Raw genomic sequence first — 27,103 nt, 5'->3', positions numbered from 1 at the left:
TTTATATTTTTTTGTAAATTGAACCATGTGTTGGACGGTCGAGTGACTAATAATGTGTTGCCTGCACATTTTTTCCATATTCGCACTTAAAATCCCAAGCCCGCTTTCCCACAAAACTACTAAGTCCAGAATGCCCTGGGCTTGAACCAGTATATCCAATCAAGAATAGCCCGCCGGCCATCTTAGAATCGATGTGATCCTCATCGTGTTCTGGGAAGGCACGGACACAAACGGTAAGCGGCTGCCCTCCGCGCGTAATCTGTGAGCAATTCGGCTCTAAGCTAGCCATATGCTGACCGGACACTGTTCCCCTCCTTTCATCCCGCCAGGTCCGGTGTTGCGGAGCAATTGTTTTGGATATTTTCGGGCCTTTGAAGCAGTAAAGAAAGGTAGGGCGTCTGCACTTCGTTTTTTCAGTAAGACGAACAGCGGCTGCACATGCAATTTGACTTATTTTCCAAACATGTTTTTTCAAAACAGAAAAAACACTACATGGTTACAATTTATCAAAAGCTTGGCCGGGAGACGGCACAGTAAAGGTCAGTTTCCCTTCCTTAATTTTAATTTCATCTAAAATGCAAGTTTGACTTTGGCGCCATAGTTACTCGCGCTCCCCTTTGTTTTGATCAGGTACCCCCCCTCCAAATAAAGCCCTTGGTGTCGCAAATTCTTTTGAGAACGCGACGTTTCCGCCACATGACCTCAACCTTGGTGTGTATACTCGGCAATTACCTTTAGAGAATCGAGGAGAGCTAAACAAGTAGTTCAAGTCCAGTAATTAGCTTCTCTTTTACATCCTACAGATATAAAGAACCTAAGCCCTGATGAGAGACCGGGGACATTTGTCCTGGCCTCGAAACGCGTCGGCTTTTGTGTTTGATGGAACACATTCTGAACTGTAATAACAGCTAGGACCTAGTGGTCCAGTTATTTGTATCATTTGTCATTAATTTGGCACCAGTTCCACGCACATTTCAATAATTCATTTGGTGTTGTTTATATGTATATTTTTGTAATTGTTTGTATTTTCTGTAGCTTGTTCTGATGTCGTCTTAATTGATTCATGATTTTTTGTGATGTTTGTAAATAGTGTATAAATATTTAATGTACAGTGTTTGTTTTTTGCTAGTATAATTTAAAAATTGTTCACAAAATTTGAAGTAAATGGAAATAAAAGATTTGCCTGGTTTGGAATGAATAAGTATTTTTCCATCCATTTAAGCTGATTTGAATTTATTGTGGTTGGGACATTTTTGTTGTTTGTATTTAAGTTGTGAATGGCGCAGGATATTGAGCGGGGAAACAGGGGCTCACTCAGGCAGCCGCCATTCTCTGTAAATTTTTGCTCCAAAAATAAAGTAATTTTGAAGCAGGCCTTAAAAACAAGAAATTCTTTCGTTTCTATTACTTTTCCAGCTTCACTTGTGTAGTGCACTGTACAGCACACATCCGAAGTGGCAAATATTTGAAGTTAGTCTAAGCATAGTATTTTGTATGTGAAGGTTTTCCTTCCAGGACAAACCCTGTGGTAGTCATCGTGTACACACCCTTGCACTATGGTGCAAAGAATGTGCATAAGGCTAGGCAGGATGATTCTGTACCAATGCTATGGGGAGAGAAGGATAGTGCCATATCATTGTAAATATGGTGCTCTTCTGCTTTTTAATTGTCATGCAACTCAGTGCAGCAGCTTGGTCTTTGAATGCTGGTTTCTCCATGGTCATGTCAAAGTCAAAATATCTTTATTCGGTTATAGTGAACAATAACCATAAAAGCACAATAAAATACAAGTTAAAAAATAATTTCTTGGCCAGCAAAGTGCATTTACATATCACATTATCATGTATTTCAGACAACTAAAAAGATTTTTAAGAAACGCAGTAACAGATGCAAAAACAAATTCATTTTCTAAACAGGTACAATCCATTTCTTTCTTAATGCAGCGTAGTATTTACAGAAAAACATGATATGGATAGTTGATTGTGATGAAACGTCATCGAAGGGACACTTACACAGATCTCTAGAACATTCTTGTGTCTGCTGTAAGTTCTGGTACATTACAAGGATTTTCAATGAATACATTATTAGGTAATTTTTTGTATTGCTAGTTAAAGATTATTTTTGATGTTTTGTTAGGGATATCATACCTTAAAGATGGATACAAATTATCTTTTTTTTCACCTCTCTTCCTCCCTCCCTACCTCCCTGCATTCTATTCTATAAATGATACACCATACACCAGAACAAAGTTTTTGCTCCAGTTACCAAGGGAGGCAGATGTAAGTGCTGGCAGGATGGTGAATGTCAGATACAGGCAGATTTATATGTAGGGGCCTAGAACAGTCCCTTTGAAAACTGCAAATCGATCTTTTGGGTAGTAGAGAGAGAAAGAGAGGGAAAGAGATATTTCAGTACCAACAACTAAATTATTGGGTGCTCTAGCGGCAGCAACATGGGGTCGTCAGCGTAGGAGACATTGTTGAGCCCGTGGTTCCTGATGATGGTTGCAAGGGGGAACCATGTAGACTTTGAAGAGGGTGGGGCTGAGGGGGGAGCCGTGGGGGACTCTACAGTTGGTCTCTGTTTGTTCCAAGAGGTAGTGAGGGGGTCTGACCAGCTGAGTTCTGCCGGTCAGTAAGAGTGCATCGAGGGACTTGCTGTGAATGCTGGCATTGTGGAATCTGGTCACTGGAGGCTAGGGTATGGTGAGAGAAGGTGTTGAAAGTAGCGAAGTGGTCAAGGAGGATGAGGGATGCTATTTCTGTCTGGTCGAAGAGGGAGAAGATGTCGTCAGTGGCAGTGAGTAGAGTGGTCTCGTTGCTGCGGTTTCTGCAGAATCTGGATTGGGAGATGCCCAGGACGTTCTTAGCTTCTATGAAGTTTGCTAGCTGGGTGTTGGTGGCCTTTTCGATTACCTTGGCTTGGATTACCTTGGATGGAAATAGAAGCAGGGAGATGGGCATGCAGTTCTTGAAGTCTGTCAGGTCTATAGGGGATTTCTTTAGGAGGAGGTTGACTTCTGCGTGTTTTCAATTATTGGGGAAGATGGCCATCTCAAAGGAGCAGTTGATCATCCAGCTTAGTTCGGGTGCCATGGCAGAGATGGCTCTGTGGAAGATGTGGTGGGGGCAGGGGTCTGAGGGTGTTCCGGAGTGGATGCTTTTCATGGTCTTCAAGGAGTTTTCTGTCATGAGCGGGGTCCAATTGAGTAGGGTCTCCTGGATGGCATCACATGGAGGGGAGCTGGAGTGGTGAGGGGGTCTTGGTTGTCGAAGTTGTTGTAGATCATATTAATTGATTGTGGTAGAAGGTTTTGGGTCTGTTGCAGAGGTCTTGGGAGGGTGGGATGTCTGTTGCTTTGATGAAGGGTTTGGTGAATTCCTTGATGATGCAAAAGAGCTCTTTGGTGTTGTGAGCATTGGTGAGGATTCTGTCTTGGAGGGATTTGTTCCCTGTGGATTTTATGAGATGATGTTTGGTGATGGCTGCTTTGTGGGTAGGGCGTGTTCCTGTTTTTTTTCTTATCCTCTATGTCTTTTCAAGTTCTCTGCAGGAGCGTCTGTATTCTTGGAGTGCAGGGAATACCCAGCTTATTGTCTTGATGTTTCTTCCGGTGGCTTTCTTGAGGGGAGGCAAGTGTTTTGACGCACTTCGTGATCCAGCGGTGGAGGTTGCATGCTGCAGTGTTTGCGTCTAGCGTAGTCGGCGGTGGGGTGCTGATGAGGGCAGAGGTGACCTGGTCTTTGGTGACTTTGTTCCAGCGTCTATGGGGGAGATGGTGGGTGTGCTTGTGTACGGTGGATGAATTTAGCTTGTTTCTGTGACACAGCTTCTGAAGCTAGAACAAACCATACATACATCTTTCCTGGGATCTAAGCCTCATAATCTTCATGCATTTTCCTTTTTAGGTTTCCCCTTTTGGGCTCTACATGTTCATATATGTAGGTATATAATTTAAATGCAAATGCACAGGAAACAAATGTTGTTAAAAGAATTTATTTCATTGCAACATGATAAATCATCTTGATCTAATATATTCCTGGTGTATTTTAGCACAACTGCTCTAGTTTTTATTTTTACCCATGAACAATGTTTTACAGAAATTAATATCTTAATTTACCAGTTGTTTTTAAACAAAAGCAATGTTTCATAAAATATATGTAAGTGAACGGCTAGAGGGTCTTCAATATTGTTTATTCTGAAATGTTCAACAATGTGCAGAGTTTATAAACTGGAATGAAGTATTACTAGATAAATAGGAACAATGAACCAGGGTTATGAGACTAAGGGTCATGCAGGGGCTGTTAAATCTTTTCTTTGCTAAAGGCCAAGAAGGAGGCACATCAAGTTCTCATACCAGCGTATCTGTTGTCCGAACACAGCATAGCCACCAAGATGTGGAAACAAGAACGGCAGCGGATTTTTCTTTTCTGAAAGAATATCTATTTTTCAGAGAAGGTATACAAGTATGAACCATTGATGAAACACAAGAAAGCACCTTTTAGAGCTTAGTTAGCCTAAGGAAAGGAGGGACTGAGAATATTGATGTACAGAAGCCCTATCTATAATAATGTTACAATATTAGAATGTTTTCTGTTTTTGAGCCTTCTGAATAGTATAAATCACACTATTTTGTTTATTTTTTGTAGTAGTTGCTCTTCATGTTACATGCACTAGGATGAAACTTAAATTTCAATGATTCTAGAAAATATATTACTAGGGTTTGAGTGTCTTATTTATGAGGAAAGAAAGTTTGTGTTCCACTAGCTACATTCTGTGATGTCTCAAATGCCTGATCATTAAAAAAAAGCATACCTCGCTCAGATAAAGCTCGGTTGGCAGTGGGGTTATTGCAGTCCACTGAGTTCTCAGTCTTAGGTACATTGACTAAGGCCTGATTTTGAGTTCAGCAGACAGGTTAGTCCATCACAAACATGAAGGATATACTATCTGCCGTATAAAGAGTGCATTATATCAAATGGCACTTTTAATAAGGCGGGTGGGATATCTGTCATGTTTATGATGGAGTAACCCATCCACTGAACTCTAGCAAAATCATTCCTTAAGTCTTTCGTGCCAGAGTATCTAGAAAACTCATTCCTAGGGCCATTTCTGTAAAGAGGTCTAGAAAGCGCATCATTGGCACTCAATTGCAGGTCTAAATTTCTGAGTGATATTGGATGACACACTCAGGGTTTTGCCAAATATTACTAATAGTTGAGATACCCATAAAAATATTGCTCCAGTTCTTCAGTTCAGATAGGTCATACCTTTCTGCTGTGGGTTTGTCAGGTACTTGACTTATGAAAGAATAGTCCACCATTTAGATTTCTTTTTTGAATCTCATGGTTTTAATCTTTTTTATAATGGCAAAGCTAACCATTCTGATAGCAGTAAAATTCAGGGCACCAATTACACAAATCATCTCGGCTAGGGTTTTTCCTAACACAGGGAATGAGGTAACTTTTATTGTCAGTGCACATGCTGCAAACAGTTTTGAATAATGTACTCATGTGTGCAATTCAATGCTGTGGATCCCAATACAACACATTTTCATGCATACAGAGTTGCTGCAATACTTGCTAATTATGAACCTATTTTTAATTTCGAAGTCCCATTGAATATCAAGAACATCAAGCATGGTTGTTTGGCCAATTACTCCATGTATGTCTGCATGTCAGAAATGAATGGGATACCTCTCTCATCATATTAGCTGGGTATACCCCAAAGTCAAAACAAAATCTTACTGCTTCAGAAGTAAAGTACAAAATCAGTTAGTAGCCATATATAGGCAACTTTGAAAGTATGTTTTACAATTGGCTGCTACATGGGCATTTCCTGATCCTGCACAACCAGCGCATGCCGTGGTGCTGGCCATTAGTCCACACAGTATTAATGCTATCATGGGCAAAATACCCACAAAGCAAGAAATAATTCCACTGTGGATTGCTTGTAAAAATAATCAGCTAAAAGCTGTCTATTTGCATACAACATCCCAAGAATAACCATGTGTTTTCACTTGGCATGGTACCACTGGTAGAAGAGTATACTGCATGGGGAACAATCTTTGCAAGTATCTATATTACTATGCATGGCACACCCTCATTAGTAGTGTTACCAGATGTTTCAAAACAAGTATGTAATAAGCACTGAGCTTCTCCAGCTTTTAATTTAGGATCAGAACAATACATAATCTTGAAACCATTTTCCTCAATAGGTCTGGGTAACATTCTAGAAGAAACTGCAGGTCTGGTAGTTCTGGCAGGGTACCAGTGATTGGCAGGAGTTCCTCTTCACAATATTGAATGTGACCTTTCTAAGATTGTTTCAGAAGTTTATACCTTTGTGGGCTGTGATACCCAAGGCTCACAACCCACAAAACTACAACTCTATGTATGAGGTGAGACGGAGAATCTGCTTAACAGAAAGCTGCATTCCAGAAGTCCAGTAGAAGTTGATATAATTTTAGGGACAGTGATAAAATTAGAATACAGATTGGTATCAGTATTCCTATAAGCAGTATTTGTATACTTTGCATGACTCTGGAGACAGTGAAGGAGCAGAGTGGAGTGAATGAATTGAGTATCACAGAAAAGATGAATAGATAAAACCAAAAAATGAACTGTGCATACATTTGAAATTAGTATAAAGAAGCAAGAGAAAGGTTTGGATTCAAAGACCTTTTTAAAGAAAAAGTAGGTAACAAAAGATCATGTATTGGCAGTTGCCAATACTTCTTCGGAAAAGGACATTGACATTAGCATTTCTAGAAAGCACAGCAGAAGTGGCAATTGCTCCCCAGACTATCAAGAAGTACATAGTGACGAAGGGTAAAGAATGTATGCAGGTTGAGACACCGGATGGACATGTAGACCCTCCAGCTAGGGTTTATCATGTACCAGATGATATATTGCACAAAATTGGAGCTATATTCAGATGCTGGTGATATCATCCTTGCAGAGGGTGACTGACTTCCAATTTTTCTGAAGGGCACACCTCAAGGTGAGGAGGCAGTAATGCAAGTATTTTCTTCCTTAGAATCTGCAGAGGTCAGGTAAAATATGCACATGAACAGGCCCTAAAGCAAGTTCCTAAATTGCATAGAAACCAAGAGGGGTAGGACAAAGGATGTGTACCTCATATGACTCCCATAAGGAGTGAGACCCTGGTCCAGGCTCAAGATCGTCTTTAATCAGAAACGAAGAATGAATTAAACACTTTGATTAATTACAGAATCAAGGTATAATAGTAACTTGTCATTCCACCATGAATAGTTACCTTTTTCAGGTATTAAAACCTTATCATTTATATGAAATTGTTTTAGATTAAAGAAATGTGAAAGCACATACCTACACACAGGTGGTGCAAAATGATCATGGCACTAGACTAATCATGAATCTACTCATCAAAAAATATAAAGCAAACTTAAATATATATAATAGATTCTTCAGTCAAAAATCCTAGTGTCTAACCATTATTTGATTTTGCAGTTTTCAGTAATTTTATGCAATATGTCCTCAGGGGAAAAAGAACAGCTCTGGGCTCATTTCAGCAAGCATAATGGAGAACTGCAAGAATATCTTAAGGTGCTTCATATGTTAACAAATGTCTATATTATAGATGATGATTTGGCGGATGAGCTAGAGAGGGTAGACTGGATAGTGTCGCTCTCAGACTAACATGTCTAAAAAATCAATTTAAAAAATCTATAATTGCTTATCTTAATGTGATTCTTCTTGGATATGAAATATTATTCAGTGAGGTTAATGGATTGGCACTTGACTTCCAATAGAAGTGTGCTACTTTACAACCTCAAAATACATTAAAGAAGTGAAAAGACCTGATGGAGTTTCTTACATTTGGAAGAGTTTACTTGTCGCATTATGCTTAGCAAGTAAAGCCATTGGCAATCAATCAATCAATCAATCATGCCATTTGTATAGCGCACTACTCACCCGGGAGGGTCTCAAGGCGCTTGGGGGGAGGGGTATGCTACTGCTCGAACAGCCAGGTCTTGAGTTGTTTCCTGAAGGCGAGATGGTCCTGGATCAGCCGAAGGTGGATGGGGAGGGAGTTCCAAGTCTTGGCAGCCAGGTAAGAGAAGGATCTTCCTCCGGCGGTGGCTCTTCGGATGCGTGGTACGGCTGCGAGGGCGAGGCTGGTGGACCGTAGCTGGCGGGTGGGCGTGTAGAAGGTCAGGCGGTCGTTGAGGTACTTGGGGCCCAGGTCGTGGAGAGACTTGTGTGCGTGGGTGAGGAGCTGGAACGTGATCCTCTTGTCGACGGGGAGCCAGTGCAGGTTCCTCAGGTGGCTGGAGAAGTGGCTGCGTCGGGGGACATCCAGGATGAGTCGGGCAGAGGCGTTCTGGATGCGCTGGAGTCTTTTCTGTAGCTTGGCTGTGGTTCCGGCGTAGAGGGCGTTTCCGTAGTCCAGTCGGCTGCTGACGAGTGCCTGGGTGACAGTCTTCCTGGTCTCGGTCGGGATCCAGCGGAAGATCTTGCGAAGCATACGCAGGGTGTTGAAGCACGATGAGGAGACGGCGTTGACTTGTCTGGTCATCGAGAGGGAGGGGTCCAGGATGAAGCCCAGGTTGCGTGCGTGGTCGGTTGACTTGGGTGCGGTGCCCAGGGCTGGGGGCCACCAGGAGTCGTCCCAGGCGGAGGGCGAAGATCCCAGGATGAGAACTTCCGTCTTGTCCGAGTTCAGTTTCAGGCGGCTGTCCTTCATCCACTCGGCGACGTCTTTCATCCCTTCGTGTAGGCAGGTTCTGGCGGTGTCGGGGTCTCTGGTGAGGGAGAGGATCAGCTGGGTGTCGTCGGCGTAAGAGATGATGTTGAGGTTGTGCTGGCGTGCGATGGCTGCGAGAGGTTTCATGTAGATGTTGAAGAGGGTGGGGCTGAGTGAAGATCCTTGCGGGACGCCGCAGATGACTTCGGTGGCCTCGGAGCGAACGGGGGGAGGCGGACTCTTTGTGTTCTTCTGGCGAGGAACGAGATGATCCACTCCAGTGCCTTCTCTTGGATACCGATGTTGCTGAGGCGCTGGACTAGGGTGCGGTGACAGACCGTGTCAAATGCAGCCGAGAGGTCCAGGAGGATGAGGGCCACTGTTTCCCCCTTGTCGAGCAGGGTCCGGATGTCGTCGGTGGCTGCGATGAGGGCGGTCTCGGTGCTGTGGTTGGCTCTGAAGCCGGACTGCGAGGGGTCGAGGTGTGGTAAATAAATAAATAATTACCGGTACTATGTTTCTATGCATTAACTGAAAAGGATAGCTCAATAAATAAGAGGCAGAATCCGTGGTATCTGAGTCATACGGGCTTTAATTAGATGGCTCGAGCCAATGGACCATCGGGTTCCATCACCTGCTAAGGTTCAGGAAGGGACAGACACAGGACAAAGGGAACAGGCTAAAAAAGGGACAGCAAATATCACATTAACATCATACAGTATATATAGTAAAACAGTACAATTGCATTGAATACAGTAGGCGTAACAAGTGACAAACGGAAGATAAGAACATATGGGCGTAAAAAGAAGGCGTGCGCAGGGCGTGCACGGAGACATGTGATGTAAACGTCACAGAAGTGTCATAAGTGGGTGGATACATGGAGGGGGCTTCATGGGCAGCTGGAACCTTTAACCTACTGGTGCGCGCAAACGAGTCTTGACGTGTAACTGGGGAGAGCTGGGGGCTCTGACTTCTAGCACTAGAAGAGGAGACTAAAGTCTGGGATGTCAGAACGACCTGTACCTATAGCATATCTGATATCTCGTGTTTGGAGTACATGTTGCTTGATTCTAAAAGTCATCAGGGCAAAGGCTACTTGTCACTAAGGTTAGTGCATGCATATATTTCTTAGTGTATTGCGTGTGCTATGAATCTTCTTATGGGTATTAATTCAGTAATTCTCTTGCATGGAGACAGGAAGACTAGACTATAGATGAAGATGTTTATGCGGTTCGTTAGCTAGGAATGTGAAACCGGGGAGCTGAACTGATAACTATAAGCATAACATATTCTTGGCAGACGGGCAGGCAGGCCAGGCCGGGCACCGCACTGCTTGGCAGGATGTAAGTGAAGGGTCAGAGATGCGGGCGGGGCTGCATCTCTCCTCGGAGCGGTTCAGGAGACTTGAGGCTTGAATCTGGTGTCCGGGCCCTATGAGGCCTAGAAACGGGTGCAACTCGATGATTTAACGAGCACAATGTAAAGACGTTGGCAACATGGGCCTAGAAGCCTAATTCACGTTGCTTTTACGAGGGACTGGATAACTGACATACTAACGTTGGACACAACTATAAATGCGTCTTTATTCGGTCAAGGGGGTAATATGCATATTAATCATGCACATATAACATATGATGGGGAACACGTAGGGACACAGGACAGGGCAAAATTCGATTTTCCTCATTCCCTCCTTGTTCCCTACGTTTCCTTCAGGAAACATCAATATTCATGATACCATCTGTCTGTTCATACAGCATCATTTGCTCGTCTTTTATCTTCTGGGAATGGGACATTGGACGTGGAATACAAGAGGTAGCGCACAAGCCGTAAATCGCAGGGCCACATTGTAAACAGAGACAGCAACTGAATATGATCATTACTACTATTCCCAGGAATGACAGTACTTTCCATCCCCAGGCAGATATTATACTCCAGAGCCAACCGGACCAAGTCCAGGTGCCTGGATTCTGGTGTAGCTGATGGGCTATTTTATGAAGTCTAGTTATTGCTGAATATACAGACGGTGCGTTATTAGGAATGAAAACGCAACAACTAGATCCGATGACTCTACAAGCTCCGCCCCTGTCGGCCAGTATGACGTCAAGAACAAGGCGGTTCTGAAGAACAACAAATCTCATAGCAGATTGCTCTTCTGTTAAGTTACCTAGAGCGGAAGTAGTCTCATTCACTACTGCTTCAAGGGTTCTGGTTAACCTGCGTATTAATTTACTATTCTGGATAGGACCTATGAAGAAAAAGAAACCTTTATTGAAATCTGTATACTGTTCTAAGGCAGTTTCAGTTTGATCGACAATTGGGGACTCGATCTCCCTTCTATGTCTGACGTGTACTAGATGTGTATTTCTGTGATAATCGGATGGGGCTAGGAAAACTGGTGGCAGTAGGAAGGCAATATAACATGTTCCATCCCAATCTAGGGGCAGGCGTACATATGCGGTCTGACCACATACGAAATATGAATGAAGTGAGGCTTTGAAAGTAGATTTCCCACTGTCACTATACTCGACCACAGTATGACAATCACTGTGTCCTAGATGTACTGAACCATTCCTCCTAACACATAATTCGCCTTTCACTGGGAGAACTGTAATAGCAGGCAAATCTGGAGTAGTCTCGGACTGAACATTCAAAACCATGAAGTTGGAGGAGAAATTACCTAGATCATATACTTCATTTTCTAGATCTAACCCTGTCCTATGGGAAAGACCTTCCTTGTCTGGGAAACATGTCTTATTCAGAAGGGACTTATCATCTAAGGATGATGTTAACATAAACCATGCTCCACACGAACCATTGTGTGAAAACGGATAGGGAAAGAGTGGCAGAACTCCCTTCGGTGTCTGGTAAGGGGGGAGTCGACCACACACCCAACAATTAGTGGCATTGCTGGTCTGGTGTGAATGGTGTAACATTCGAATAAAAGTATTGTTGCGCATTGCAAGTCGGTAGGATAACTCGTGAGGGGGTAGTTCACTAAAAGTGTGCTCTACTGTATCATTAGAAGAAAGATGTACATGCGAACCAAGAGGAGGAAAAAATACATGTAAAACATAACTTATGCATGTGATCGTAAGACTCAGAAATAACATAAACAATAATGTAACAACACATCTGCTGCGCAGATTCTTACAGTAACGTATTTTCTTAGAGTTTCGTCTATCTCTCTCACTATGTGGGTCTATCTCATACATGTCAGGAACCTGTCTAACCGCTTCACCCGAGAGGGACTTAAACAATTAAACGCTGTCTGACTTGCTAGACCTTAACTTGAGTTTATACTCCTGCTGCGGAGTTTTCTCTAACAGGGGAAGTTTAGAGTCAGTATCGGGGCAGTCCTTGAAAAAAGTCTTTGGACGTAGTCCATGGAAACGCTTGATGTGGCTGGAGTGAAGCCAGCCCTTTCTGCCTTCCAGCTTCACGGCAGTCCTTGTGGTCATCAGAACAAGTTTCGGCTCCTTCCAGCGGGGTTCCAGAGGGCTTGAACGATCGAAATTCCTGACGAGGACTAGGTCGCCTGGAACGACCTCGTGCGGTTTCACCTGGGTGTTACCTGGATAGGCAGCCGCGACCTGTGAACGACAAGAGAGTAGTGCAGACATCAAGGAAGCTAGGTAATCTGTCAGCATATTACTGTCAACATCGGTGATTTTACGTGGCATAGGTGTACCCCACATGTTTGGGGGACGACCAAACACTACTTCAAAAGGTGACAGACCAGAACGGGAGTGGGCGACCATTCTCATATAGAAAAGGGCAACCGGCAGGGCTACCATCCAATCTACACCTTTCTCTGCACAAACCTTCGCAATACGTATTTTCAGAGTTTGATTGTGTCTCTCGACGAGGCCAGCTGCCTCGGGATGTCGCACGCAGTGGAACTTCCACTGGTACCCTAACAGAAGTGATACTTGTTTCATGAGTTCGGATGAGAATGGCTGTCCGTTGTCTGAATACACGACCCTGGGCAAACCATAGCGTGGGAAAAACTCACGAACCAACTGCCTGGCAGTGGTTGCGGCAGTGTAATCTGGGACTGGATATGCTTCTGTCCATCTGGACAAAGCGCATACAACTACGAGGACATACTTGAAACCTCGGCATCGATCCATCTGAATATAATCCATCTGGAGGACTTCAAAAGGGTGGTCAGGAGGATGGAATCCACCTTGTTCCACCGAAACACCTTTTCCTGGATTGAACTGACAACAGATCATGCAGGTACGCACTTTCTGCTTCGCTGCTGCTCGTAAATGCTTGTCAAACCAAAGGTTCTGGATGCTGTCTAACATAGCTTTTTCTCCCAAATGTGCTGGACTATGTGCGGTGTTAATAATGACTTGAACCATGGAGTCGGGGAGAAACCATGTGGCTTTTCCCTTCGTCAACCATCCCTGATCTGTCTGGACCCCTCCTTGTTCAGACCATTTCTCGATTTCGTCTGGGGTAGCATGTGTCTGTATGTCTAGTACGTCTTGTGTAGGGTCCTTAACTGTCATACAAGTCGTCTGAACTGGAACATCTGTCTTTGTCGTGTTAACTGGAATGTCTGGAGTCTGAGCTGTAAGCTTGGCTGTTCGATCTGCTAGATCGTTACCCTGGGAAATGGCGTCAGTGGCTTTCGTATGTGCTTTGCACTTCATAATGGCAATGGCTGTCGGTAAATGTATTGCTTCTAACAGAGCTTGAATGAGGGGACCATGCTGAATCTTGGCTCCATGAGAGGTCATGAAACCTCTTTCTTGCCAAAGGACTCCAAAGTCGTGAACGACTCCGAATGCATAACGTGAATCTGTATATATGTTTACTTTCAGGTTCTTGGCTCGTATGCAGGCTTGGGTCAGAGCGATGAGCTCTGCTGCTTGAGCAGACAAGGTGTCAATACAATGTGTTTCTATAACTTCAGTTTCAGTAGTCACTGCATACGCAGCTACTAACTCTCCTGTATTCGTTCTCATACATGAACCATCCACGTAAAGTGTCAGATCTGGATCAGGTAATGCAATGTCCGTCAAGTCTTGTCTCGGCTTTGTCATGGTGTTAATAACTTCCACACAGTCATGTGTGGCAGGATTTGGTGTAATCGAGGGTAACAGTGTAGCAGGATTTAATATGTTGCAGCGTCTGATTTCTATGTGTGGCTGAAACAGTGTCAGTTCATATCCTGTTAATCGTGCAATTGTCAAATGCTGAGTCTGTGTTCGGTTTAAAAGAACTTCCACTGAGTGTACTGTCAGGGAGTGTCCTAACACTATGGAATCACTTTGTCTGATAGCTAGATCTGTGGCTGCAACTGACTTGAGGCACGCAGGCAAAGCCTGGGCTACTGGATCTAATGTGCTAGAAAAATAAGCACAAGGCTTGTGTTGTCCTGCTTGATCTTGTGTTAGAACAGATAATGCTGTACCATCACGTTCAGTAACAAAAAGTGTAAAAGGCTTACTGTAGTTTGGTGTCGCTAAAACAGGTGCATTACATAAAGCTGTCTTTAACTCGTTGAAAACAAGTGTATGTTCCTGGGTCCAAGGGAGTACAGTCGATGTCGCTGCTTCCTGTGTTGTTAACTGTATCAGTGGCTTGGCTAGATATGCATACTGAGGGATCCATTGTCTGCAGTAAGAAGTGAGGCCGATAAAAGCTCGTACCTCCTTCTGTGTCTTGGGCTGTGGAAGATGTGCAATTAACTGGATACGGTCTGGTGTCAACTGTCTACCCCTCCTGGACAGCAAGTGTCCAAGGTATACCACTTGCTGGACACAGAATTGCAGTTTCGACGGGGACACCTTGTGCCCCATTTCTGCCAGAAAATACAAGACGGTCAGTGACACACGTTCGCAGTCACGTTCTGTACGGGCTGTGACCAATAGATCATCGACATACTGGAGCAGGGCAGTGTCAGTTGGCATGTGAATACTGTCTAGTTGTCTTTTAAGTGCTTGACTGTAAATACTAGGACTTTCAGTGAAACCTTGAGGTGCACGTGTGAATTTATAGCTTCTTCCATTTAAACAGAATCCGAAAAGGAACTGGCTGTCTGGATGGATGGGGACACTAAAGAAAGCGTTCTTGAGATCAATAACAGTAAAGAACGTAGCTTCGGAATCAATGGCAGTCAATAGGAAAGAGATATCTGGAACTACAGGGTACTGAGGTATGATACATTTATTAAGTTCTCGAAGGTCAATCACTAATCGATAAACTGGAGGTGCATTTGGGTCAGTACGTTTAAGAATCGGAATGATAGGAGAATTACATACATTGGAGTCAGTTTCTACAACTACTCCTTGAGCAATGAGCTCGTCAATAATTTTCGATAAGGCTGCTACAGCCTCAGGTGGTAACTTGTATTGTCGGATTCGGGGTAACACAACTCCTTGTTTCAGAGTGACACGATATGGTGTAATGTGCATACAACCTACATCAGTTGGGCCTTGCACCCATAAATGCTGTGGTACATTCAGTAATCTTGGATCAAAATCTCGTAACACATAATGACCTTTAAAATCACGTAAAAACAATCTCACTCCTTCCGGAGAACAGCATATCACAGCACCTAACTCTTTCAATGTTTTAATACCAAGTAAATTTTCAGGACATGATTTAGTAAGTAACAAGTCTGTGGTTCGGGACAATGGACCAACTTCTAGGGAAACTGGTTTCGATATTTCATTAACAATCGGCTTTCCTGAAAATCCCAGGGAAACATTTCTTGAGCCTGAGAGTGGAGCCCCTGGAACCTCGTCATGACTGATGGTAGTCCTACTTGCCCCTGTATCAATCAGAAACTTTCTGTCTTTCCCTAATACTTGACTGTGTACATAGGGACCTTCTTGATCTACAGGAACCTCGATGAGAGGCAAGCCAACCTCCCTCTCTAGGCTGTTTCATGAATACTGCTGATATTCTGGGTAATCTGACTGTGCGTACTGGTACATCTGTTGTGTAACGTGTTGTGTGGCAGCTATAGGCTGCGGTACTGTAACTGTCTGTTGTGCGTTCTGCGGTGGTTGCGTATTCTGCGGAACATGTTCCTGTCTAGGAGGACGCGGTCTCTCTTTCGTCTTACCTGTAGCTATGTTGTGTTTCAGAACTGCACATTCGTTTATATAATGACCTGGCTGTTTACAGTAATTGCATGTCCCTTTAACGGGAGCTGTAAAATGAGTAGTCTGATTCGCACCCCTCTTCTGACTATCTGCTGGAACAGACTGTGCAACTAGTACTTTCATTTTCGTGTCTTTCATACGTCTCCTTTTGTGTTCTTGTTCTTCTCTGATTCGATTCTGGTGATACTGTAGCATCTGTAGCATTTGGGACGGGGTATTAGCTTGCCAGGTAGTCTCGACTTTTAATACTCGATTTTTAACTTGTGGTAAAGAATTCTCAACTAGTTTGGTAACAAAGAGATGTGGATACGACTCACTACTTGTTTTCAAACCGCTATTAATAATGAAACATTTCTCAAATCTGGAATAGAAATCACTAGTGTCTTCGTCTTGTTTCTGTTTACAGGCTGAGATGGCATCCCAGTCTTCCTTTTTCGTGGCTAGTAATCTTGGCAAGACTTGTATTAGCAACTCGGGCAACTCTTTGGCTTTATCCCCGAGACCAGTACCTGGAACTCGTGTGTTATCTTCGTTCTCTAACGCTGTCCAGTCAATCTTTTTCTCTCCCACCTCCCATTCTTTTTCTTTGAGTTTTTCATATATGCCCGCAGGCAGCAGGACCTTTAACATTTTGATGATATCAGGATACGTGTATTCTCCCATACGGAGCATGTCTTTTAATTCACGGTGGAACCCTGCTGGATCTTTATCGTGACTAGGCACTAACTTTTTCATTTCTAGTAGTTCTATTTTCGTTATAGGGGTGTAAACAAATACTCGTTCGAGCTCACCCCCGTTCCCTTAACAGGATGCACTTCTCGCAAGGGATTCTGTCTATCTATGTAGAATGGGGGTGGAACAGGAACAAAATGTGGAGTCAGGAACGTTCTGTATTTGTGGCGCTGTTCTAAAATGACGCTAATCAAATCGGTACCTAGACCTTTCCATCGGTTTAGGAGTAACTCGTTTAATACATTATATAAAGGACCTGGATCAGAATGCTGAAGCTCGTACAGTGTAATGAGATGCTGGATCATGTACATACCCACCAATCGCTGTTGGTCTGGCGGAATCTTCAGAAACATTTGGGCCACTATTTCGTCTGAAAGCGTGGTAGAATCACTAACCCATCGAACTGCTAATCGGGCTAGTTCTTGTTCATGCATGGTACTAAGCTCACTGTAACCTATTCGTAGTTTCAAAACTTTATCGGTAGCCTGGAATAATTGTTCAAGGGAACACTGTTCTGGTACGGGAGGAGGAAAAGCTTTCTTGTAGTCTAGGCGTGTGTGTCTGTCAAAAGGTCTCGTCCTACCTACATACGCTATTCTGGTGGGATTCTCGTTGTCTACATCTTCCTCTGAAGAGTCATTCTCTTTCTCGGCTACTCTTCTTGCTTCCTCCCTCTCGTGTATGCTTATAATTTCTTTACGAATCTTTCTGTACATGGTTTCTATACTATTTTGTGTCTTGTGTTTTCCGTCTGCTATATTGTCGCTCCATCTTATCAGGACCTTCATCTCTTCTTTGTCTTTATCAGGATGATCCTGTTCTCTTATTAAACAATTTATTAAAAATTGCAAAATCATGCCTTGAATCTCGACTTTCCTGTGTGTCATAGCTTCGTGAATACTTTCTGGTTTCTCCCCTGTTCGGATGACATGATATATTCTGTCTAAATGTTCTTTCATATCTGATATGGTAATCAAAAAGTTTGCAACTCGCCGTAAACGAACGGAATATAATATCATGTGATCTTCGCCTGGCACTGGATCATATCTACAATCAGTAAGGTACCTTTTGAGGGCTTCGTACGTAGCCACCTTTGGCGTGCGCTGTAATGCTGCGTCTCTCAGCGTCAGGCGTTTTGTTTGAGGCGGGGTGATAGGAATACCTCCCCCTGCTCCTCCTGAACTAGAATCGTCAATTAATACTGAATGTGCGGCTGCTGGTAATGTAACTGGTAAAGTAGGAGTACGTAATGTGGGTTGGTCCTGGGGTACTGGCACATTAACAGGATTCCCGGGACCAACAGCTGGAGGCACAGTAATTACATTATTAACAGGGGGCTGAAGTTGAACAGGCGGAGTAGGATTCGTATTAGCATATTCTGGAACAGTATCGTCTAAATAGGAAGAAAGAAAGATCTCAGCTGCAGTCGGTTTATGACGTAGCTTAGTCGGAACTAATGGTGGCGGCAAATTACGGGGTGTTTCCGGGGTCGCCTTAGGCAAACCCTCGGCGAGAAGGGGATACATACCTTTAATAAGGGCATCTATTTGTCTGTCTGACTGTTCTGTTCTAACTCGTTCACCTTCTTCTAGTAATTCCCTTTCTTGGGCTTTTTCTGAGGATTCCCTACTTAGTTCTGCTTTTCTGAATTCCTTTTCTGTTCTTTTGTGCGATTCTTTACGCCACAATTCTATGGCATCTTTCTGGGATTGTCTGGCTTTCTTTTTCCATAATGCTTCCTCTACTCTCATGATGCACTCGGCATCCCATGTTCCTGAAACAGGCCATCTATATTTCTCTTCGAGATCCTTGGTGTAGTCCACCCATAAATCTAGATACAGTATGGCATCTAAGCCATGTTTATGATACATGAAATGTCCAGGACTGTCCCTAGGAAGGACAGGAACTGATTCTTCGAGTAACGCTTTTCTGGTTCCTATCTGACGTAACTTTGAAAACAGAGGCATATTTGAACCGTACTTGAACTTGAACACAATACACAATGAACACAGTAATAAATAGCAAACAAATCACTCATACCACGACATAAAAACACATTAATAACAGTTCGAACCGATAGTGAAAATACAATACTTCGAAAACATAATACTGGAACTTCTCGAGAAACTATACCAGAGAACAGACTTACTAGAATTACTGGATGCACTGCTAAAACAGTACAGAACATACCGGTCTCCTAAAGAGACACGTCATACCGTATCCACCTAGGTGAACACGTCGGACCGGATCTGTGTACCCAAACCCGTCGGACCGGGCACAAATTAATGAACCCGTCTAGATACGTTCCCAGCAACGGTACTCACCGGGAAGCAAAACTGAAGGCCTCGGACTGGACTGGACTGCTACGACGTCTGGTTACTGCTACGCACTACGCATGCGCCTCGGGCTTCGGAAACAGGTGGGCCTCCGGATACCTCGGACCTTGCTCTCTCGGCTTGGGCTCTGGTCGGGACGATCCGCCTTCCTCACCGCCTCGTCTGGATGCCGGACCGCAGTCTCCGTCTCCTCCGTGGGCCTGAGGGAGACTTGAAGCAGAAATATCTGCAGGTGCACAGTAGGGGTCCGTCACGGCTGTAGAAGGGTCAGGGGGCCTGCGTTACATCGCCGGCGCGTGGGGAAGGGGCTCGTCCCTATTCGGGCGCCGTTTATGTGGTAAATAAATAAATAATTACCGGTACTATTTTTCTATGCATTAACTGAAAAGGATAGCTCAATAAATAAGAGGCAGAATCCGTGGTATCTGAGTCATACGGGCTTTAATTAGATGGCTCGAGCCAATGGACCATCGGGTTCCATCACCTGCTAAGGTTCAGGAAGGGACAGACACAGGACAAAGGGAACAGGCTAAAAAAGGGACAGCAAATATCACATTAACATCATACAGTATATATAGTAAAACAGTACAATTGCATTGAATACAGTAGGCGTAACAAGTGACAAACAGAAGATAAGAACATATGGGCGTAAAAAGAAGGCGTGCACAGGGCGTGCACGGAGACATGTGATGTAAACGTCACAGAAGTGTCATAAGTGGGTGGATACATGGAGGGGGCTTCATGGGCAGCTGGAACCTTTAACCTACTGGTGCGCGCAAACGAGTCATGACGTGTAACTGGGGAGAGCTGGGGGCTCTGACTTCTAGCACTAGAAGAGGAGACTAAAGTCTGGGATGTCAGAACGACCTGTACCTATAGCATATCTGATATCTCGTGTTTGGAGTACATGTTGCTTGATTCTAAAAGTCATCAGGGCAAAGGCTACTTGTCACTAAGGTTAGTGCATGCATATATTTCTTAGTGTATTGCGTGTGCTATGAATCTTCTTATGGGTATTAATTCAGTAATTCTCTTGCATGGAGACAGGAAGACTAGACTATAGATGAAGATGTTTATGCGGTTCGTTAGCTAGGAATGTGAAACCGGGGAGCTGAACTGATAACTATAAGCATAACATATTCTTGGCAGACAGGCAGGCAGGCCAGGCCGGGCACCGCGCTGCTTGGCAGGATGTAAGTGAAGGGTCAGAGATGCGGGCGGGGCTGCATCTCTCCTCGGAGCGGTTCAGGAGACTTGAGGCTTGAATCTGGTGTCCGGGCCCTATGAGGCCTAGAAACGGGTGCAACTCGATGATTTAACGTGCACAATGTAAAGACTTTGGCAACATGGGCCTAGAAGCCTAATTCACGTTGCTTTTACGAGGGACTGGATAACTGACATACTAACGTTGGACACAACTATAAATGCGTCTTTATTCGGTCAAGGGGGTAATATGCATATTAATCATGCACATATAACATATGATGGGGAACACGTAGGGACAAAGGACAGGGCAAAATTCGATTTTCCTCAGAGGGATCCGTTCGTCTCAAGGAAGGCGGTCAGCTGTCTGTTGACGATCTTCTCGATGACTTTAGCAGGAAAAGGGAGGAGCGAGATGGGGCGGAAGTTTTTGAGATCGGTGGGGTCCGCTGTGTGTTTCTTCAGGAGGGCGCTGATCTCGGCGTGCTTCCAGCTCTCCGGGAAGGTGGCGGTGTTGAAGGAGGCGTTGATGATGTTCCGGAATTGGGGTGCGATGGTGGAGTCGGCCTTGTTGAAGACGTGGTGTGGGCAGGGGTCGGTCGGTGATCCGGAGTGGATGGTGTTCATCGTGCGGGCTGTGTCTTCGGTGGTCACCGTGGTCCAGGTGCGAAAGGTGGCGGTGGGGGTCATTGGTTCGACGGTTGGGTGCGTGGGTGGGGCGCCGAAGCTGTTGTGGATGTCGGCAATCTTGCGGTGGAAGAACGAGGCGAGGGAGTCGCAGAGGTGTTGTGACGGAGTGATGTCGTTGGTGCTGGGGTTGGAGAACTCCTTGACGATAGTGAAGAGCTCTTTGCTGTTGTGGGCGTTGTTGTCCAGTCGTTCCTTCAGGGATTTCTTCTTGGTGGTGCGGATGAGCTGGTGGTGCTTGCGGGTAGCGTGTTTGAGGGCGGTCATGTTGTCGGTGGTCCGGTCGAGGAGCCAGGCTTTCTCCAGGGTGCGGCAGGTCTTCTTGGAGTCCTTGAGGTCGTCGGTGAACCAGGATGCCTTCTTGCTTCTGGGTCTGCTGGGAGGGTTCTTTAGTGGCGCGAGGTCGTCGGCGCAGGCGGTCAGCCACTGTGTGAAGTGTCGGGCTGCTTCGTTGGGGTCCGTTGTGTTGGCGTTGTGTGTATTAATCACTCCCAAGTTTTCTGAAAAGTATTTGGTGAAAACATGCACAGCTATTTTATATGGACTGCAAGAAGACATGATAACTATTAAGAGATTTTCACGAAAGTAACCTACATTTGTGACTAACTTTCATGTGTAATTTGCTCTTAAACTTTGGAGTAAATTTACTACTTTGGGTTAGTCACACAATATGAGTGTGTTAAGTTACTCGAAAGTGTAAATTTATAAGTTTCCATCCCTAATGAAGGTGCAAAGCCAAAAAACGAGTGTAAGTTACTAGTGGAAAAAGAACAGTAGTATGTCCAGCATCACACATCTCCAACAACTGGTATTGAAATACCCTCCTATTAAAAATAATGAATGAAGGAACTTAATTTAAAATCTCAAAAACATTTTTTTTATATTAAGTTAATTTTTTTTAAATACTTAAAACTATAAATAATTATGATTTAATGCCAAAATATATAAAAACTAAACTTGGAAAAAAATTCTCAAAATATTTTTATGTTACATGGTAATGTAAATGAATTTTATAAATGTACCTCAAATGTAGGATTACAGAACAATGCTACAGCATTATCAACTTAATTTTTAACTAAAAGTTAAATCAAATATAATACATTTTAATTATTTTTATCATGTTTAAATGAAATATTAAATTCTCAACTAAGTAAAAATATAGATTCTTTTAATATACATTATTAATGATTAAAAGTGATGTAAAAAATTAATTGAAAGTAATTAATGTATATTGAATAAGAGTTATTGTTACATTACATTTTAAATTCCCAAAAAGTTTTAAAAATATTTTATATTGAAATAATAAATATATATTATTTTTCCATATTTGTAAAATAAAATTACATTTATTTATATTTTAAATTATTTTTAAAAAGAATGATTGACCATTCTTTTCTATAATATTTTATTTAAGTCCCAGACTCCATTGAATTTTATGGAAGGTGCTGCAGTACCAATGCTTGGCCATGTTTGGTACTGGACTTACTAGAGCAGATGTATGATGAAAGTACGCGTGCTAGAAACACGCATGCCTTTACCACGCAATGCCTGTACCATGCATTACCATGCAAGTTTTCACCACGCATATGCATTTACCACACATACCTGTAAGAGGAAAATGTGAGCAAATATCAGGCATATATATATTACCTACTGTAGGTATATATAGTTAGGACCTAGTTTCCATAGCAAATCCGCAACATTCTATTGGGAATAACTTTGGCGCCGGTTAACGATTTTCTCAAAGAAGATGGCCCGTTACGCTCCGCTCCTTCCCTGAAAGTTTCGGGGGGATTCATGAAGCGGGGGCCGAGAAAAAAGGGGGTCCCAAAACGTGTTTTCCCCATGTTATTTTCCATAGGACGATTAGACACGGCTACAGCCCGAACGGCTGAACCAAATTACACCAAACTTGGCAAAATGGTAGAGACTGGTACGCAGTACGGTCATTTGTTTAAATGGTGTAAATTCTTCAAGTAGTTTTTGAGAAAATTGTATTTGAACAAATGTATATATCTATAGGTGCGCACCGTGCGCGAGCGGAATTTTGATTTGCTGTTGGATGTCTGTCAACATTCGAATCGGTAGAAATCAGAAAGTGTTGGCCGCCATCTTGTTTTCGAGGCAGAAGGGAGCCTTAAAAAAAGTGGGAAAGATGAAAAGGGGCCAGGGTGGATTCTCCCTGACCCCTAGGCCTTCTCAGGGGGGGGTCCCTAAAGGACCCCGAAGGGCCCCAAAAACATTTTTTTCTTGAAAAAATCACGGGGTGCGCGCACGGTGTGCGCACCCCATAGCCGCCATTTTGTGTAGTTTTAAAACAGAGTGAGAAATAAAAGTGGAGAACGTGAAAAGGGGGCAGGGTAGAGTCTCCCTGACCTCCTAGGCCTACTGAGGGGGTCCCTGAAGGACCCCGAAGGACAAAAAAACATTTTTTTTTTCAAAATCGTGAGGTGCGCGCACCATGCACGCACGTCAGAAAGAAAAATGTAACAAAATACAGTTAAATAATAAGTTAGAGTGTTTAGATGTTGGTTGGCTCTAAAAAGAGCCGTAGTGTTCAATGGGTGTTTTTTGTACCTACAGGTAAGTACCGATGCAGAGTCTAAAGTTTAAAAGGAAGACTCTCTTCCCCTCATCTGTAAAACATACACCATCTCTCCTATAGATGCCTTGCATGTTGTAACGCAAGTTTTTGTGGTATAAAGAACCCATACCATAGTCTCTAAGGAAAGCAGAAACAGACTTATTCACATGTTTCCTTGCTTTCTCAATCTGTGGACAAAATTGGTTGGACCAGTTCCATTTTTGCCTTTGGCATATATTAGAATATACCAAGGCAGTTTTTGGAAAAAGTGACATCAATTGCCCAAAGGTGTCCTTTAAAAGCATTTCCAGACCTACTCCAGTCAAAGTGCCCAGGTCATTGCCACCACAGTGCACAATTATGAGGTCAGGGTGTGGTAGATGTATAAAGGTTTTTACCAATGGCATCAATTGGTGACATCTCAATCCTCTCTGGCCAATCCACATAATATCCACATTTGGTAAATCAAGGTTGTGAAAGCATCTATTTGCTACATACCTTTCACTCCAGAAAGCTATGTCCTACTCTCCAGACTTTCAGCATCTTGAAGGCAGATGTGGTTGTACTCAGATGGGTTGTGGAAATGAAATGGCAGTTTGAAAGTAGGAGTTTAGAAATAAAAATTGGTTGAGATTCAGTGCACTTGAAAATGAAGAAATGATTGGTGGTTTCTGATTATTTAAGATTGAAAACTAGGGTACATCCTACTGTTTTTTTAAAGTCATAATACTATTGGTTTAGAAAAAGTCATTGAAAAGAACATTGCACAGGATAAGCTGGAATATTGAGAAGTGAAACACACTTGCTGGTTTGGTTTGCAACATTGAGAGATGAACTGTTAACCTTTTGAGTTCAAATAGGTGTTCTATGGAGAGTTGCCATGGTAACGGGCAGAGAGAGCAGTGGGGGAAGGTTGAAAATTATGTGAGTTTGAAAGTGTTGAAATGTACAACCAATTAAAATGTTAGTTTGGTTTTGAATTTGTGTGGGAAGAAATTTCATTGGGTATGTACAGAGATATGTGTGTTTAATGAGAGGGAATCAGGGCCATTTGTGGTTGCAGTGTCTGAGGTACATTTCAGAGATTCTGCTGAAGAAAATCTGGTGTGTTTTTGGGACTGTTCTCAATATTCAAAAGCATTTTTAAAGATGAGTTATTAATTTGTGAGGGAATATATGTTGTGTATTTTAAGTTAATAATAAAAAGGAGTTGCAATGTGGAAGTTACTTACTCTCCTGCTCTTTCACTGTCTCTCACTGTCTTCGTTTCTGTCCAACAGTTTTCTTTTTCTTCCTCCTGTTTCTCTATTAATCCTTCTGTTTTACTTACACCTTTAGCCTTTTTCTTAATATTTTTTTTCTCTCACTCTCCTTTCCTTACCCTTTTTTTCTTCACTGTCATTATCCCTTTCCTTTACTCCTGTTTTTGTAATTCTCTCTGACCATCTGATTTAATTTCTTTTGTTTATTTTTTCGCTCCTATTGTCTCTCTCTTTTTGTCTTCCTCAACTTTGCTCTCTTTATAGAACACTACTAGAAAGATCCTTCCCCCCCCTTTCACTGTACTAATTATTTGACTGAATTGCAAGGATTTCTGTTATGTGTCTAAAGTCACAGTGCGAGTCTCATGATTGGATGTAATGTTGGCAAAAAAGTAATACTGCAAATTGGAAATGTATTTTGAAAATGACTCAGGTTTCTGCACTGTATTGTAGCACTGAAATAGATAGGATGTGTTCTGTCTCTTAATCGTTTTAGTGTGGTAAGTGTGTTTTGGTAAAAAGTTTGGTTTTAAACTTTTTGTCCAGGATCACACTGAGTGTCTGTGTAAATTAAAGAATTATATTTTTACCTTTTATTATAATCTCTCCTGTCTCTTCTCACAGTCTACCTCCCTCTGGTTATACTGTTTTCTTTCATGAAAATATTTTGTCTTATATTTGGATGTAATGCTGCCAAAAAGTAATGCTGCAAATTGGAAATGTATTTTGAAAATGACACAGGTTTCTGCATTGTATTGTAGAGGTGAAATAGATAGGCTGTGTTTTGTCTCCTAAACTTTTTCGTGTGGTAAATATGTTTTGGTAAAAACTTTGATTTTAAATTTTTTGTCCAGGATCACACAGAGTATCTGTGTAAATTAAAGAATTATATTTGCACCTTTTACTATAATCTCCCCTGTCTCTTCGCCCAGTCTACCTCTCTCTGGTTATACTGTTTTATTTCATTAAAATATTTTGTCTTTTGTTTGGATGTAATGCTGGCAAAAAGTAATGCTGCAAATTGGAAATGTATTTTCCAAATAACTCAGGTTTCTTTTGTGTTCTGTGTGTTAAACCTTTTCGTGTGGTAAATGTGTTTTGGAAAAAGTTTGGTTTTAAACTTTTTGTCCTGGATCACACTGAGTGTCTGTGTAACATAAAGAATTATATTTGCATTTTTTTCTATAATCTCCCTGTCTCTCTTCATAGTGTACCTCTCTCTGCATATAGTGTCCTTTATTTTCTGGAATTTCCACACTTTCCTTATATTTTCTTTTCTTTTATGAGAGTGCTATTTTTAAAAAATAGTTTTTTGTGTTTCCTTTCTTGTTGTTGTTTTTACTATCCCCTAATGTTCTGCTTTCATTTTATACTTCTTTCTCTGCTTTCTTAGTAATACTCTCTGGTATTTTAGATCTCTTTTTAGCAATGACCCATGTAATATATATAGAGTGCCGTATTCACTATGGGCAGATTTACAAGCATATTGGGACTTTTTGTTCCTGTATTGTGTCTCATGTTTGGATGAAATGCTGGCAAAAACCTAATGGTTCATATTCGAAATGTATTTATGAAATCAGTTAGTTTTAGCAGACACAGAGATGGTACACACAGAGAATAGATGGTGCAGGCAGAGACAAAGATAGTGCCACAGATAGTGGAAGAATAGATGGTATAGGATTGCAGGGAGAGGGACAGATAGTGGAAGCAGACACAGAGATGGCACACACAGAGGATAAATGGTGCAGGCAGAGACATAGATAGTGGACGCAGACAGAGAGGTGGCACACATAGAGAATAGATGGTGCAGGCAGAGACACAGATAGTGGAAGCAGACACAGAGATAGTACACACAGAGGATAGATGGTGCAGACAGTGACAGAGATAGTGGGAGCAGACACAGAGATGATACACACAGAGAAGAGATGGTGCAGGCGAAGACACAGATAGTGGAAGCAGACACAGAGATGGTACACAGAGAGGAGAGATGGTGCAGGCAGAGACACAGATAGTAGAAGCAGACACAGACATGGTAGACACAGAGGATAGATGGTGCAGGCAGAGACACAGAGAGTGGAAGCAGACACAGAGATGGTACACACAGAGGATAGATGGTGCAGTGAGAGGGAGAGATAGTTGAAGCAGACATAGAGATGGTACACACAGAGAATAGATGGTGTAGGCACAGCCACAGATAGTGGAAGCAGACTCAGATATGGTACACAGAGAGGATAGATGGTGCAGGCAGAGACACAGCTAGTGGAAGGAGACACAGAGATGGTATACAGAGAGGATAGATGGTGCAGGCAGAGACACAGATAGTAGGAGCAGACAGAGAGATGGTACACACGGAATAGAGATGGTGCAGACAGAGACACAGATAGTGAAAGCAGACACAGAGATGATACACACATAGAATAGATGGTATAGGACTGAAAGCAGAGGGAC

Source organism: Lissotriton helveticus, chromosome 6, assembly GCF_964261635.1.
Source record: "Lissotriton helveticus chromosome 6, aLisHel1.1, whole genome shotgun sequence".
NCBI lineage: Eukaryota > Metazoa > Chordata > Amphibia > Caudata > Salamandridae > Lissotriton > Lissotriton helveticus.
This window is presented reverse-complemented; position numbering follows the sequence as displayed.